The sequence below is a fragment of the Rutidosis leptorrhynchoides genome, chromosome 11 (assembly GCF_046630445.1).
Source record: "Rutidosis leptorrhynchoides isolate AG116_Rl617_1_P2 chromosome 11, CSIRO_AGI_Rlap_v1, whole genome shotgun sequence".
In the NCBI taxonomy this organism is placed as follows: Eukaryota; Viridiplantae; Streptophyta; class Magnoliopsida; order Asterales; family Asteraceae; genus Rutidosis; species Rutidosis leptorrhynchoides.
The window spans coordinates 185559381-185576304 of NC_092343.1; the positions used below are offsets into that span (position 1 = coordinate 185559381).

At 33.4% G+C, this 16924-nt stretch overlaps 1 non-coding gene across 1 annotated transcript; it reads right to left on the reverse strand.

The window, feature by feature from the left end:
* Nucleotides 1-7113: 7113 nt before the first annotated feature.
* LOC139879319 (small nucleolar RNA snoR116) lies at nucleotides 7114-7195 on the reverse strand. The gene has a single exon (XR_011770166.1). It is a non-coding gene; the product is annotated as a small nucleolar RNA snoR116 (small nucleolar RNA).
* Nucleotides 7196-16924: the final 9729 nt, after the last annotated feature.

The window sequence follows — 16924 nt, forward strand, 5'->3', positions numbered from 1 at the left end:
TGTAAGACTCCATGCACATAGCTTGTCTAACATATAAGTAAACAGCGGAAGACTTCTAGGAAACTTGAGAATAAACATGCTAACAAGTGTCAACACAAAGGTTGGTGAGTTCATAGTTTTAATGTTTCGTATAATCTATATATAAAGGTAGATCACAAGATTTCAGTTGTTTCATCCAGAAACGTTTATCAAAATATTCTACAAGATTGAGCACCCTGGTAACTAAACTTTAACGTTATAATAAGTACCCCTGTTTTAACATACATGCAACCAACATGTACAATACACGCAAACCAACGTGTACTAAACTCAAATAGCATACGTCTGTTTAATAGTTCAGGCTAGGGTTTCTAAACCTGGAACAGACGGGGATGTCAAGCCCTATGGATCCATATATAACTACTCGCGCCCACCAGTTCTTATAACCGGTAGTTACTAGTTACCAAAGCTAAGGGATTTTCGGTTCAAACTCGGTGTAGAATTTAGCATGTACTTGTATCCATTGCGTTTAAAATAAAGTGCATGTATTCTCAGCCCAAAAATATATATTGCAAAAGAAATTAAAAAGGGAGCAAATGAAACTCACACAAAATCAGTTTTAGTTTTTGTATTCATTTCATAAAACAGCGCATGTATTCTCAGCCCAAAATATATAGAGAAAAAGGGATCATATGAAACTCACGAATATAAATATTGTATATCGGTTAATAAAGCATTTGCATGTATTCTCAGCCCAAAAATGTAGAGAGTAAAAGGGATCATATGAAACTCACGAATATAAATATTTTATATCGGTTAATAAAGCATTTGCATGTATTCTCAGCCCAAAAATGTAGAGAGTAAAAGGGATCATATGAAACTCACCTTATCAGCATATAAAGTCGTTCATCGTAATGTGATCGAAACTCAGAGTATCGAATAACCATAGATCTCAACGTATCAATATTGAGATTTAATATTGTAGAAAAGTACGTAGACGTAACAGAGATGATAAACACTAGGTTTGATTCACAAATATACCCCCGAACATTACCCATAACCTCCTTGGCAATAACCCATAATTTCCTTAACTCTAGCTTGCTCGTAAACTTGTTTTGAAATCGTTTGGACATAACCTCGTCGTAGTATTTTATGTATAATACTAATAATATTACTAATAAAAATAATAAGATTAATAATAATAATATTAATAATATATATATATATATATATATATATATATATATATATATATATATATATATATATATATATATATATATATATATATATATATATTTGAGAGACATAGAGTTTTTGAGAAAAAAGTAAATATATTCGAACAAAACTTGCGAGCTTTATAGACCTGGCCTGATTTCCACTGCCATGCGATCGCATGGCTGGGCAGTGTAATTTCCATGCGATCGCATGGGAAACTTTTCCAGCTCACAATGTTTTGGCAACTAGCTCGTCGACATATTTTTATAATATATATAATATATAATTTAAATTAATTAATTATATATTATATTTTATTCTCGTGCATAGTTGATTTGTAATTTTTGATTCGATAAGTCGTACGTCGTCACTCGACTTATGTCCCGGTTCCGGTTTTTCGAATGTCCCTTCGTACGCTGAGAAAACTTGTACATTACATTTTGGGACACGTACCTTAGTCAAAATATAGCCTTAAATTATCCCTAAATTATATCACTCAATATATAACTTATACATTTGAGTGTTTTGGTCATTTACATCTATAAATCATAGTCGCGCTATTTGTTAAAATACATTTTAAAATAGTATTTACTGTAGCAAAGTTACTGTAGCAAAGTCAATTTTTTACTGTAGCAATTCACTGTAGCAAAGTCAATTTCACTGTAGCAAGTAGTGATTTTCGAAAACACTGTAGCATTTTGAGTACTGTAGCAATTTGAAAATACTGTAGCAAATTAGTGTTTTACTGGTTCATCTTAAATGCTTTAGTTAACTTATCTAAATATCAATCGAATCAATAAACGAATGTTACTATCGTTTACTAAATAACTTGAAATTATATATATGTATATATCTTTTTAATATACATAAATCAGTTTTTAAATACACATTGGAAGTTATTTATAGATAAATTTTAATAATAAATATTCCAACTTATCATATATATTCAAATAGATATTTAAACCAATAAGTTTAATGTACGGTCTCAAACAATTAATACATTGTTACCTTTTCAAATTATAGTATATATGTATCTATTTATATATAATTGTTCGCGAATCGTCGAAAACAACCGAAGGGTATTTAAATATATAAAAGTAGTTCAAAAATTTTGAGATTCAGTTTTACAGACTTTGCTTATCGTGTCGGAAATGTTAATCATACAAAGATTAAGTTTAAATTTGGTCAGAAATTTCCGGGTCATCACAATAAGGTTGTTGGAAATGGAGTGAATGACACCCCAAGATCTGACCTACTGGCCTTAAACTCGTCCATAAGTGAAATTACCAAAAAGCCCTTCAAAATATCTGATTAAAAGAACAGAATCCGGCTACAGTGAAGAGTGCGCTGAGCGCACCCCTATGTGTGCGCTGAGCGCACCCCTATGTGTGCGCTGAGCGCACCAAGCTCGGATCACTCTCTGACCTCTGTTTAAATACACAAGGTCACCCACACTCCATGTACTCTACATACGTCTCTGTTTAATAAATATTAGGGTCTTACAACTAGAACCATTATGTACTGAAATTGATGTTAACAATTTAAACAAACATGTTGGTTTGAATAAAGAGATTAGTTTGTATATTGAACATGATGAAACAAAGGTTGATGATATGGTGACGTTTGTGATTGAGAATAACATAGCAATAGAACAAATTGAGGATGATGATAGTGACTTTTGTGATGATGAAGCTAAGATAGGAAAAGAAGAATGTAAGGATGATGATATTGCTTTTAATGATGATGAAGACAAGATAGGAAAAGAAGAAAGTAAAGATGATGATATTGATTTTAATGATGATGAAGAAAATCACCTACAAGATTTTGACGTTGATATGAATGACTTTCATTGTAGCATTGACATAGATATTGAATTCATGGGAAATGCTTCTAAAACTATTGATGTATGTCCCACTAATCAACAGTTAGTTACTATAGAACGGTTGAAAAAGCATACAAACCACAGGTATTATCGACGTAATTTTTTCTTATGAAAAGTGTTTATCAAGTAATAAATTAATAACTGAAATTTGACTGATTTTGACTAATTGTCAAATGACTAATTAGGTTATACTATGTCTTTATATAGGTTTCTTGGACGGAAATACAACCATTTAACGACAAAGAGTTAAAAGAAATCATTGAATTTTGGATTTCGACATATATATCACTAAATCCATGACTTTGTTAAGCTACCTTTTGGATTACGGGATATAAGTATATAATATAGTTTTAAACAAATACCTTATAATGTTTACAACCTTCTATATCATAACAATTTTGTTTTACAAAAAGTGTTATTTGTTTGTTTATAAATAAATTTGAACAGAATGTAGATACCAAAACCATTGCAACCCTCGGATTATCAACTGGAGTTAGAAAGGTAAACATGTGGCTTTAAAGTTTATTAATGCCAATAAATATATTACACTTTTATAATTATAATTTTCTCATTGAACTCTAGGTTTAGGACTTTTAGTCTACAAACCTTTTCATTATATCAGTTACTATGTTTTTATTACTTTTTTGTTGCTTCGAAATTATATGGTTCACTCGATGAAAGATAGTGTTCCTGTGGAATCACGGGGTTGTTCAAACGAAACAGTTTAATGATATGTTTTAGGTATTAAGTGAATGTAGATGTTAAAGGTATTTACTTTAATGACCCGTGGAACAACGGATTTCGACTAAGAAACTTCTCGTTGTTTTTACAAATATATTGATGTACTTAATTTAGTAAGGATAAATGAACTACATTTATTCTTCCACCATTTTCTTTCAATTTTCATTACAATTACAATTATTATTTTCTTTGTCATAAAAGCGTACATTACAACCTTTTATTGAGACATGTATTTCGCATAAATATGTAACGTAATCAATCTCGTAAATAGAACCTGTATTTGAATAATAATAATAATAATATAATAATTATAATTATATTTATAAGTATAATAATAAAGTTTGCTCAAAAATACAGTATTTATATTTTTAATAATAATTATTAGTAATAACAAATGTCTCTTGAAATTATTTAAAAAATTAAAATATAATTTATATAAAGGTTGTACAATATGCTTCAGAATTTGTACATATGTTCATAAGGCGTTTTGTAAAAGATTGTACAATTTGTTACAAAGTTTGTACATGTGATCATAAGAGTGTATTATCATAAGGTTGTACATAATGTTTCAAATATTGTACATATGATCATGAGTTGTTTTATTATAAGAGTGTTCATAATGCTACAAATATTGTACTATGGAGGTGTTTTACCATAAAGTTGTACATAATGCTTCATGTATTATACAATTGACAAGTTAATATTATTACTCCCTCCGTCCCAAAAAAAACTGTCCACCTTACTATTTATATTTGTCTAAAATAATTGTCCCTTGCCCAAAATAACAATAAAAAACCACCAAAGTTCCTATTTTACCCTTTTATTATTGGAAGGTGAAATTTATTAATTTAGTTAGATAATTCATTAAGATGGAAAGTATTAAAGGGTCCAGTACTAGAAATTAGGAAATGCAAGTGTCTTACGCGGTATGCATCAACTACGGAGTAATAGATGAGCAAATTGGATTAATTGCATAAAAACAAACCACTCAACTTAATTTAAACAAATTTTATGGCATAATGAAAAAATAATACGACTACCTTTATTCAAACCCTTACTGACTAAACAAATTTTCATGGAGTGACTATCTAAAGACCTAAATACGAACCGACTTCGTTTATTAAGTTCTCATCACAGTCAATTTGTAGCGGTAGATTTCCTTGTCTCTCCAACTTTCCTTTACCAATGTGAGGCGTTTGATAATTGTTACCCCTTCGAACCTTCAAAATTTCTTTCATGCACGCTTGTATAGTTAAAAATACATTATTGAGTTCACGTGATCCCATTCTTTCAAAAGACACTTGAACCGCTGAAATCAGTTCGTCAATTGTTCCAAGAGATTCTTGTTCTTGAAGTGACTGAATTGCTCGAAAAAATCCAAGATCTAATACATTTAAATCTGGGCTATTTGGTGGTTAGAAACAAAGGCGAATATCAAATCCATCTCGAGATGCTTCTTCAAGAAACCGACAATCGTTAACATTAATATGCGGTTTTGCATTGTCTTGTTGTATAAATATTGGTCCCGTGTGTCCTTGTGGCCATTTCGCTCTTATTGTTGGCAATACTTTTCTATTAACCACGTTCTTATTACTTCATTAGTCACTGACAAAATAGGCTTTGTATCCAATGTACCTGCAACACGATTTTTGCTAGAACGTTTAGCTGTATCCAATACCACCCGTTGCGATCATCTCCCGTTTCGACTATGCCGATGCAGTGATATTAACCCGCCCCCTATCGCTGCCCGGGAGGAAACCTTGAACCGATCCAAGGGCACGGCCAAGTAGGAATTACATTCTACGTAACATACAACATACTCTCATGTAGGAATTACATTCATATGATCTTCATCATTGTTTAAGAGTTTCAGGCAAGTTCATCGAACTATGAAAATTTCAAGTCTTAGGGCCACTCAACCTTATATGCTAAGTTGTTGGTAGATTTACGATCAACCACCATACTGGATGGAATCCATCTATAAGCCCGTGAAAATATGCTTGGTGAGGATAAGGTTAGCTTTTTTGAAGGCTCCAGATTGGAGTGACCCGGCTAGAATCTCTTGGTGAGAGAATCCAGCTAGAGGCTCCTTGTGAAAAGACACAACTCGAGGCTTCATGGTAATGGGACCCAACCAAACGTGTGATGGGACCCAATAAAGGCAACAGGTTATGGGACCCGACTGTGAAGGCAAGTGACCCAACTTTGACGACAACAAGTTGTGAGGGCTCCCTTAAGTCGTGAAGACTCCCTTAAGTAGTTAAGTGGTGCAGGCTCAAGTAATATAGTGGTAAAGGTGGTAAGTTGTCCACAATCGACACACATTAGTTTTTGATTAGGAGATAATATTTTCAAAATGACTTTTACTCCTTCCACATCACCTAATGTTATTTTTTCAAAATATCCCTTAATAAATTATATTAAAAAGTTAAGGACAGTTTAAACAATTTGAGTAGAAGAAGTAAAACACATGGTGGAAATATAAATTCCATGTTTGATTTATACACACTTTTTTCATAGAAGTTACAACTACATTCCTAAGTTTATTATTTTAAAAAAAAAAAAAAAAAACATTCCTAAGTTTATCTATAAAGTTAAACTTCCATTATTAAAAATAAGAATATAATAGTATTTTAAGTGTGTATGAATCTAAAACTAGTATGAGTATCTCTCGTCCAAAAAACTAATGCTCGTGAATAGAGAGAAAATGGGTAATGATTATGTGTCTTGAAAGATGGAACACCGTTCTATTTGTAGGGGAATATTGAAATTTTTTTAAGGAAAACTCATTAGCTTAAGCATTAAGAGGCTGTTATGCGCATCGTTACAGACTAATAAAGTGTACCATTTATCAAATTCTTTTGTAAAATTGACATTAAAATTTAAATATAATAATTTGTTGGAGCACAAAGGTAGCACAGGCAAATTAAATTTTAACTTGCAACACAGAACCAGTCTACTCCAATTCATATCGGCAACAAACAGCACTAAAAACGCTACTAAATAAACGTATTAGCGACTCTAAAAATGTTGCCTTAATTCATTAATAAAAACATAAATTAATTAAAACAATTGTAGAAACATCTGAATGCATAAGCCTAACTTAATTTATAGACAAATGCCAGAATCTCAGTTACCTAATTATTATTATTATTATTGGCAACGTACAGCACTGAATACGCTACTAAAAAACACATCAGAGACTCTAAATTGTTGCCTTCTTTTAACCACAAACAAATAGATAATAATAATAAGATTAATTAAACAATTACAAAAAGGATTTTAACAATCACAGGCTCAGTTTGTAGTTTTAAGAAATCATCAAAGAAGCCTTATGCTTTCAGAGTTTGATGGTATATATGATCATCATAGCCTCATTAATAACTATTAACAATAAATATTAACCAAAAAAAAAAAAAAAAAAAAATAAGACAGAGATCAGTATCGCAGATTCATGATTTGTAGATTTACCTGAAGAAACGCAGATGAAAGATTGAAGATTAAAGTTTGAAGGCGATGCTTATAAAGCGAATGATAAAACCCTAATTTTAATTTACAAAAGCCCATTGTTTTGTATTTGAGCAACATAAGCCCATTATTCAACTTACTATTTATTGGGCCGTTAACTGCTGTTATTATGGAGTATTGTTTTTCTTTTTCTTTTTAAAATTCCCGTACACCGTAAAAAGCGAGTTACTTACACTTGACAAAACTTGCTAAGACCATGAATAACTCTGTCTGTGATGTCACAGGCAGATTGTTCATTTTTTGGGCAAAAAGTGCAATCTGCTTGTGACGTGGCAGTGTCAGCATTTGACACTCAAATAACCCTGACGCTCCTCCAGTGTCAAATAGGTCCCACCAGTTTTATTTTTTATTTATCTTTTTTTATTTTATTATGAATACAAAATATATTACGTAAAATAAAATACATATATTGTATACAAAAGTAATAAATTAACATTACATAAATTCGAAAAAAAAAAAAACTGCTGAACATAATCGGATTGGATTTAAGCCCAAAATAATAAAATTAGGTTTAGGCCCAAAATAAATAAAAGATTGGGCCTTCATTATAAACCCTATCTGTATGTGTATATGTGTTTCTTCTTCGCAGACAACCACCACCACCTCGGCACCTCCATTTTTTCTGTAAAAAAAATTCAAGCTCAATTTAATAAATAATAAATAATACGACTTCGATCTCCAACCAATCGTTTACCACCATGTCGCCTAATCAATCCTTAATTAATGATGTTACATAATTACGGATTGAGTGCAATAAGATTATAATGGAGGATGGAATGTTTGATGATTATTTTGGGCCCCGATGATCGTCTTTTAATTTAACTATCAAGTGATCAACCACCCCGACCAGGTCTTGATTGTTAATTAGCTTAATTCACCTTTGCGCGGTGTAAAAATCTCTTGGGCAAGATCACAAGTGGAAATTACAAAGGCTTAGGCAAAATGGCAGAGAATCAACAACCCATAAATGAGAGGCCAAGCTCCCTATTTATAGGAATCGAAATATCCGCGGTCTGCGAGTTACTTAACTATCCGCGGAAACTCAGCGGATTAAACCGCGGTCTTGCATTAATGCGAAAACATAACCGCTGCACTTATTTTCAGCGAATTTTGTATAGCTTTGCCTTATAATTCGCGTAGTTCTGCCTTTGGCTTTTAGCAAATAAAATATACATATACAATGCCATGTATATGATCAAGTCCCCCCAGTTTATTATGATGCATTTTCGCGAAGCTAATGCATCATGATAAACTTTAAAAATAACGAAATGCTTCTTAAAATATTTCGCAAACAATACTTTAATATTTCTTACCGCCCATTTATTACCGTTGTTTTAATTAAGCTCAACGCGTAATTACAACGGTAACTTTCGCCAATCTGTCAAATCAACACGCTGTAACGGCTAGAAAATTACCGTTTACACGTTGCGGTAATTTCAGCCATTTAAATGCAATGATTATCTTTTCAACTTGCTCGTCCTAATCCCGATTATAAATAACACAATAATCCGCATAAAAACTTTACACCTTTCTCTCCCAATTTCGCATTCAATCGTATTCTACCAATCACAATCGTACTTTGCAATTAGCCAATCGAACCTTCAATTTCATCAATTCAACCTCCGATTTAGCTTTTCTTATCATCCAATTTATTTTCCTTATTGCAAATGGCGTCGTCTTCATCTATGCATACCCCCGGAGGTTATGTTTCCTATATGACGGAAACAAAACTTCAAACCCTACAGGAATGGTATCCGCCACTTGCTCAATTTGTTCCTACCGCGCCTGCGGCAGAACAGCGAGCCGATACTCCCCCTAAAGGGATGATTTCTGTTTACGAGGCTGCCATTTCTCAAGGCAACCTTCGATTTCCACTTACCCACTTTTTCCGCAGTGTTTGCGAATACTATAATATCGCTATGGCACAGTTGCATCCTAACGCGATTAACAAAATTGTGATGTTCGAGATGTACTGCAATGCCACCGGCCAACCACTACTGCTAAACGTTTTTCGTATGTGCAATAGCCTTGTGCTATACGATGTTGGGTGGTTTTCTTTCCGTAGTAAACTTGGCATAATGACTTCACCCAAGGATTCAATAGGCAATTGGCGCAGTTCGTTCTTTTACATCAACGATACCGCCTATTTGAACAGTGCTATTCCTAAAGCTTGGTGTACAGAGCTTAATCCCGAGCTCAATGAGAGGCCTATACTCGATGATCTTGAGAATGACACTCTCAAGACACTAAAAACGCAGGCATATTTCTACGACCTTACTCGAATGTACCACTGTACATTGGCAAAGTGTCAATTCAATGGCCGTGGAGCGACCATGATGCGCTTTTGGTTGACCAATCAAAAAATGGTATGTCGCTGAAATTTATCACAGTATATTAACATAATACACTTACATTTTTCGCAATATTTTCGCTTTGCATAACACTATGCGCTTTTATTTTTACAGCGGTTCCACTTGACCTTATCATGAGGTCCGCTGATATAAGCAGGATTAGCCCTGCCCGTCGCCTAAAGAACGGCGACGGCGACATTATTCTTATTGGTGAACCGATCATCAATACATGTTATATTGCTGGAGGCGAGGACCGCGGCAAGCGTAAGGTTGCGGAAACTACTCCCACTTCACGCAAGAAACGTCTACGCACTCATTCTGAACAAGAAGCAAGTAAGCAAATGCTATTTCGCAGTATTTATTTGATTAAGCATTGTTTGTTTTAGCATAAACTTGCTATATTTGCTTATCTGTTTATAGCTATTCTTCCAGGGTCATCCGCTGAAGCTACACCGCTTTACAACATTAGAGGGAGAATCCCTACAAATGTTCTTGATGAACCCGGAAATGAAGATTTATCTCTTCCATCTGACGCAGAAACGTCCAAACAGGAAGAGGAAGGAGAAGCCGATGCGGAAGAAACTGCCGCAGCAAATCGGGCCTTTAGACTATACCAAAGGCTTTATAAATTTGTTCCTGAAGAAACAAGGGAGAAATATCGCAAATTGTCTTATCCCGAGGCTGCCAGACAACGACTATATAATTGCTATAATGCAATTTATCTGACAGTCGACAGCATGGAGCGCTTTACCGAGATGTCAGACGAGTATGATAAAGAGTGAAAGCTGCCAATGCACAAGAGAAAAAGGTGCGAAAGGCTGACACGCGTCTTGAAAAAGTGATGGAAGAGAACGCCAAACTCAAAAGAAGGGCAGAAGTCGCGGAACTTGAGTTCGCACAGCTAGTCAAGTATCTCCCAACATTCGCGAATAAAGTGATGGACTCCGAGCCAGTCACTGAAAAATTTCAAAGATATGCTCAAGCAGCAAAGCTTGCCACTCGCTGCGAGTGGTATGATTTATTATGCGAACTTGGTGATCTTTCGCAACCTCTTCCTTCTGACATGGCGAAAGAAATATGCGCCACCGATGATGCTCGCGAAATACTCGAGAGGGCGAAGAAGGAGGTTGAGAAGATTAGCATACCTGTTCTTGAGGAGCTCAGTCGGCGGGAAGGCGTTTCATTTGCAGATATTAAAGCATTAGAACTTTAGTTTTGCCTTGACTAATTTGTTTTTGAATGTATTTTCGCAATTACAAATTGCGTTTGCTGTAAGAATCCGCGTTGCGTACGCGCTTAATATTAATCACTTTTTTTACAGTTCGCAGTTGCAACTTCTTTTATTTATATAGCGCTTTATTATCAATATTCATAACACGGACTTGTCCTTTGCAATTTCCAACTTTTATTATTGTGCACATAATAAATGTGTACTTTTGCGAAACAATCTGTATGCGTATATACTTATACGTTATGAATCTTCTAAGTCCGCCATAACGATCCTTAGGCAAATTTAGCATTGCGAAGCATCTAAGTATTGGCAAGATCAAATACTTAGGAAGTGTTATCCTTTCGCAATTATTTTCAAATTAACACAAGTGGGCAATTTCATCACTTTGTTTTTAACAGATTCTGTCACAATGCATTCTTGCATTATTATATCATTTAAATAGGCCACGCTTAGCGAAAATCATGCCACCCTACTTAAAATATCCGCAGAACAAACATTAACTTAGTGTTGTAAAAGACAAATAATTGCATTCTGCGAAATAAGCACTACGTGTGGCCACACGCAGTGTTTTCGCTTTGTAAAGAAACAATTACTAACACTGAAATTAACTTTGCTTTATTCATTATTATTTCGCATTCGAAACATAAACATAACTATCAAATTCGCATCTTAATATCATGCATTTATAAATTTTGCCTTAGCATCTTATTACAACTTTTTAAATTTTCGCACTATTCAGGATTAACTGATCATCCTTCAATACCCAAATTCGCATTTGCCATAATCATAGCGCAGAATGACTAAACTTCCGCAGAAATCAGCGAGCCAATGCCCTTGTTGGCAGAAAATTTTAGCATACCATGTATGGTAGATGGTATAGCGCCAAACATGCGCAAAGCTGTGCGCCCAAGTATCATATTGAATCGCGATTGATTTCGCATTATGTACATATTCAATAAAGATTGGCGCCTTATGTAGTGACCCGAACTTTTCCATGTTTATATATATTAATTGAGATTGATATTTACATGATTAAGTGTTTCCAACATGTTAAGCAATCAAACTTGTTAAGACTTGATTAATTGAAATAGGTTTCATATAGACAATTGACCACCCAAGTTGACCGGTGATTCACGAACGTTAAAACTTGTAAAAACTATACGATGACATATATATGGTTATATATATAGTTAAAATGATTTTATTATAAGTATGTATCTCATTAGGTATTTTAACAATGAGTTATATACATAAAAATGAGACTATTAATTTAAGAAACTCGAAAACGATATATATAACGATTATCGTTATAACAACGTCTTACTAGGTACATATGAATCATATTAAGATATTGATACACTTGGTTAATTATGTTAAATGATAAGTAAATATATTATTAAGTGTATTAACAATGAAATACATATGTAAAAATAAGACTACTAACTTAATGATTTCGAAACGAGACATATATGTAACGATTATCGTTGTAACGACATTTAACTGTATATATATCATACTAAGATATATTATATATCATAATATCATGATAATATAACAATTTAACATCTCATTTATTATAATAAATAATGGGTTAACAACATTCAACAAGATCGTTAACCTAAAGGTTTCAAAACAACATTTACATGTAACGACTAACGATGACTTAACGACTCAGTTAAAATGTATATACATGTAGTGTTTTAATATGTATTCATACACTTTTGAAAGACTTCAAGACACTTATCAAAATACTTCTACTTAACAAAAATGCTTACAATTACATCCTCGTTCAGTTTCATCAACAATTCTACTCGTATGCACCCGTATTCGTACTCGTACAATACACAGCTTTTAGATGTATGTACTATTAGTATATACACTCCAATTATCAGCTCTTAGCAGCCCATGTGAGTCACCTAACATATGTGGGAACCATCATTTGGCAACTAGCATGAAATATCTCATAAAATTACAAAAATATGAGTAATCATTCATGACTTATTTACATGAAAATAAAATTACATATCCTTTATATCTAATCCATACACCAACGACCAAAAACACCTATAAACACTTTCATTCTTCAATTTTCTTCATCTAATTGATCTCTCTCAAGTTCTATCTTCAAGTTCTAAGTGTTCTTCATATATTCTACAAGTTCTAGTTACATAAAATCAAGAATACTTTCAAGTTTGCTAGCTCACTTCCAATCTTGTAAGGTGATCATCCAACCTCAATAAATCTTTGTTTCTTACAGTAGGTTATCATTCAAATACAAGGTAATAATCATATTCAAACTTTGGTTCAATTTCTATAACTATAACAATCTTATTTCAAGTGATGATCTTACTTGAACTTGTTTTCGTGTCATGATTCTGCTTCAAGAACTTCGAGCCATCCAAGGATCCGTTGAAGCTAGATCAATTTTTTTCTTTTCCAGTAGGTTTATCCAAGGAACTTAAGGTAGTAATTATGTTCATAACATCATTCGATTCATACATATAAAGCTATCTTATTCGAAGGTTTAAACTTGTAATCACTAGAACATAGTTTAGTTAATTCTAAACTTGTTCGCAAACAAAAGTTAATCCTTCTAACTTGACTTTTAAAATCAACTAAATACATGTTCTATATCTATATTATGTGCTAACTTAATGATTTAAAACCTGGAAACACGAAAAACACCGTAAAACCGGATTTACGCCGTCGTAGTAACACCGCGGGCTGTTTTGGGTTAGTTAATTAAAAACTATGATAAACTTTGATTTAAAAGTTGTTATTCTGAGAAAATGATTTTTATTATGAACATGAAACTATATCCAAAAATTATGGTTAAACTCAAAGTGGAAGTATGTTTTCTAAAATGGTCATCTAGACGTCGTTCTTTCGACTGAAATGACTACCTTTACAAAAACGAATGGTAACTTATTTTTCCGACTATAAACCTATACTTTTTCTGTTTATATTCATAAAATAGAGTTCAATATGAAACCATAGCAATTTGATTCACTCAAAACGGATATAAAATGAAGAAGTTATGGGTAAAACAAGATTGGATAATTTTTCTCATTTTAGCTACGTGAAAATTGGTAACAAATCTATTCCAACCATAACTTAATCAACTTGTATTGTATATTATGTAATCTTGAGATACCATAGACACGTATACAATGTTTCGACCTATCATGTCGACACATCTATATATATTTCGGAACAACCATAGACACTCTATATGTGAATGTTGGAGTTAGCGATACAGGGTTGAGGTTGATTCCAAAATATATATAGTTTGAGTTGTGATCAATACTGAGATACGTATACACTGGGTCGTGGATTGATTCAAGATAATATTTATCGATTTATTTTTGTACATCTAACTGTGGACAACTAGTTGTAGGTTACTAACGAGGACAGCTGACTTAATAAACTTAAAACATCAAAATATATTAAAAGTGTTGTAAATATATTTTGAACATACTTTGATATATATGTATATATTGTTATAGGTTCGTGAATCAACCAGTGGCCAAGTCTTACTTCCCGACGAAGTAAAAAAATCTGTGAAAGTGAGTTATAGTCCCACTTTTAAAATCTAATATTTTTGGGATGAGAATACATGCAGGTTTTATAAATGATTTACAAAATAGACACAAGTACGTGAAACTACATTCTATGGTTGAATTATCGAAATCGAATATGCCCCTTTTTATTAAGTCTGGTAATCTAAGAATTAGGGAACAGACACCCTAATTGACGCGAATCCTAAAGATAGATCTATTGGGCCTAACAAACCCCATCCAAAGTACCGGATGCTATAGTACTTCGAAATTTATATCATATCCGAAGGGTGTCCCGGAATGATGGGGATATTCTTATATATGCATCTTGTTAATGTCGGTTACCAGGTGTTCACCATATGAATGATTTTTATCTCTATGTATGGGATGTGTATTAAAATATGAAATCTTGTGGTCTATTATTATGATTTGATATATATAGGTTAAACCTATAACTCACCAACATTTTTGTTGACGTTTTAAGCATGTTTATTCTCAGGTGATTATTAAGAGCTTCCAATGTCGCATACTTAAATAAGGACGAGATTTGGAGTCCATGCTTGTATGATATTGTGTAAAAACTGCATTCAAGAAACTTATTTTGTTGTAACATATTTGTATTGTAAACCATTATGTAATGGTCGTGTGTAAACAGGATATTTTAGATTATCATTATTTGATAATCTACGTAAAGCTTTTTAAACCTTTATTGATGAAATAAAGGTTATGGTTTGTTTTAAAATGAATGCAGTCTTTGAAAAACGTCTCATATAGAGGTCAAAACCTCGCAACGAAATCAATTAATATGGAACGTTTTTAATCAATAAGAACGGGACATTTCAGTTGGTATCCGAGCGTTGGTCTTAGAGAACCAGAATTTTGCATTAGTGTGTCTTATCGAGTTTGTTAGGATGCATTAGTGAGTCTGGACTTCGACCGTGTTTACTTGAAAAATGATTGCTTAACAAATTTTGTTGGAAACTATATATTTTTAACATGTGAATATTATGTGATATATTAATCTCTTAACGCGTTTGATATTATGTGATAGATGTTTACCTCTAGAACAAGTCCCATTGACTCACCTAATAATAATGAAGAGCCAAATGTAAATCGGAATGATTCGTGGACTGATTCACAAGTTCACGAAGAGGAACCGGAAGAAGAGTCGGAACCGGAAGAAGAATCGGAACCGGAAGAAGAATCGGAACCGGATGAAGAAATAGAACCGGTGGGGGAAATAATAAAACGGTTAAGTAAAAGAAAATCCTCAACCAATCGACCAAGGTTAATTATGGTCAATGGTGTTTCTGCCAAGGAAGCAAAATATTGGGTGGATTACCAATTCTCCGATGAATCGGATTCCGACGAGAATTCCGATGATGTTATAGAAATTACCCCAACTGAATTTAAAAAGGCAAAAGAAAATAATAAGGGAAAGGGCATAAAAATATAGAAATCTAATTCCAACCCCGATGAACTTTATATGTATCGTCAACCCCCGAAGTCCTTAAGTTGTAACAATGACCCGGGAACCTCTAAACCACCAGGTTTTTCTAAACCAATGTAGAAAACGACGGCTCATATTCGGGGAACATCATATATCCCTAGAAACTTGGCAAAACGAACCAAAACCGAAGAAGAAGAAACAAGCGAGTCGGAATAAGATAGTTGTATTCGTGTGGTGTAATATATGTAATATAGTGTGCTTATGCTTTATGATATATGTAAAAATTGCTTGTATTAATAAGTATTTTTTTTATGAATCTAACTCTTGTCTATTTTACAGTATAAAAACACAAAATGGATAGACAACCCAATATTTTAAGAGACCTACCCGGAGACATGATTGATGAAATCTTGTCTAGAGTCGGTCAGAATTCTTCGGCACAACTATTTAAGGCGAGATCAGTTTGTAAGACATTCGAAGAACGTTCCAAGAATGCCTTGGTTTATAAAAGGCTTTCGTTCGAAAGATGGGGGATATCACATTGGGAAATCCATAAGTTACGATGTGTTTACTTTGACGCATATATTGCGGGGAACCCAAATGCTATTTTACGCAATGGGTTAAGAAATTATTTTGACTCAATATATCCGAATATTGGACTTCGTGATTTAGAAAAAGCGGCTAACATGCAACATAAAAAAGCATGTTATGCTTACGGATTAGTAATGTTCGCTTCTCACCAAAGTGAGAACAAGAACATCGGGCTACAACTATTAAACAAAACGTTCCCACAAGTGACGGAGTCGGTAATTGGGGTAAGAAATGAGGTTTTTAGATTGTTACGGGACTGTTGGACATTACGTAACCCTCGTCCCTTTGACGACGTTACAACACGCTGTCTTATCAACGGCCATAACGGTTATGTTCCACAAGACCAAGGATGGGAAGTAATCCTAGTAAAACCAGAATGCATGACTTGTTTCTGGA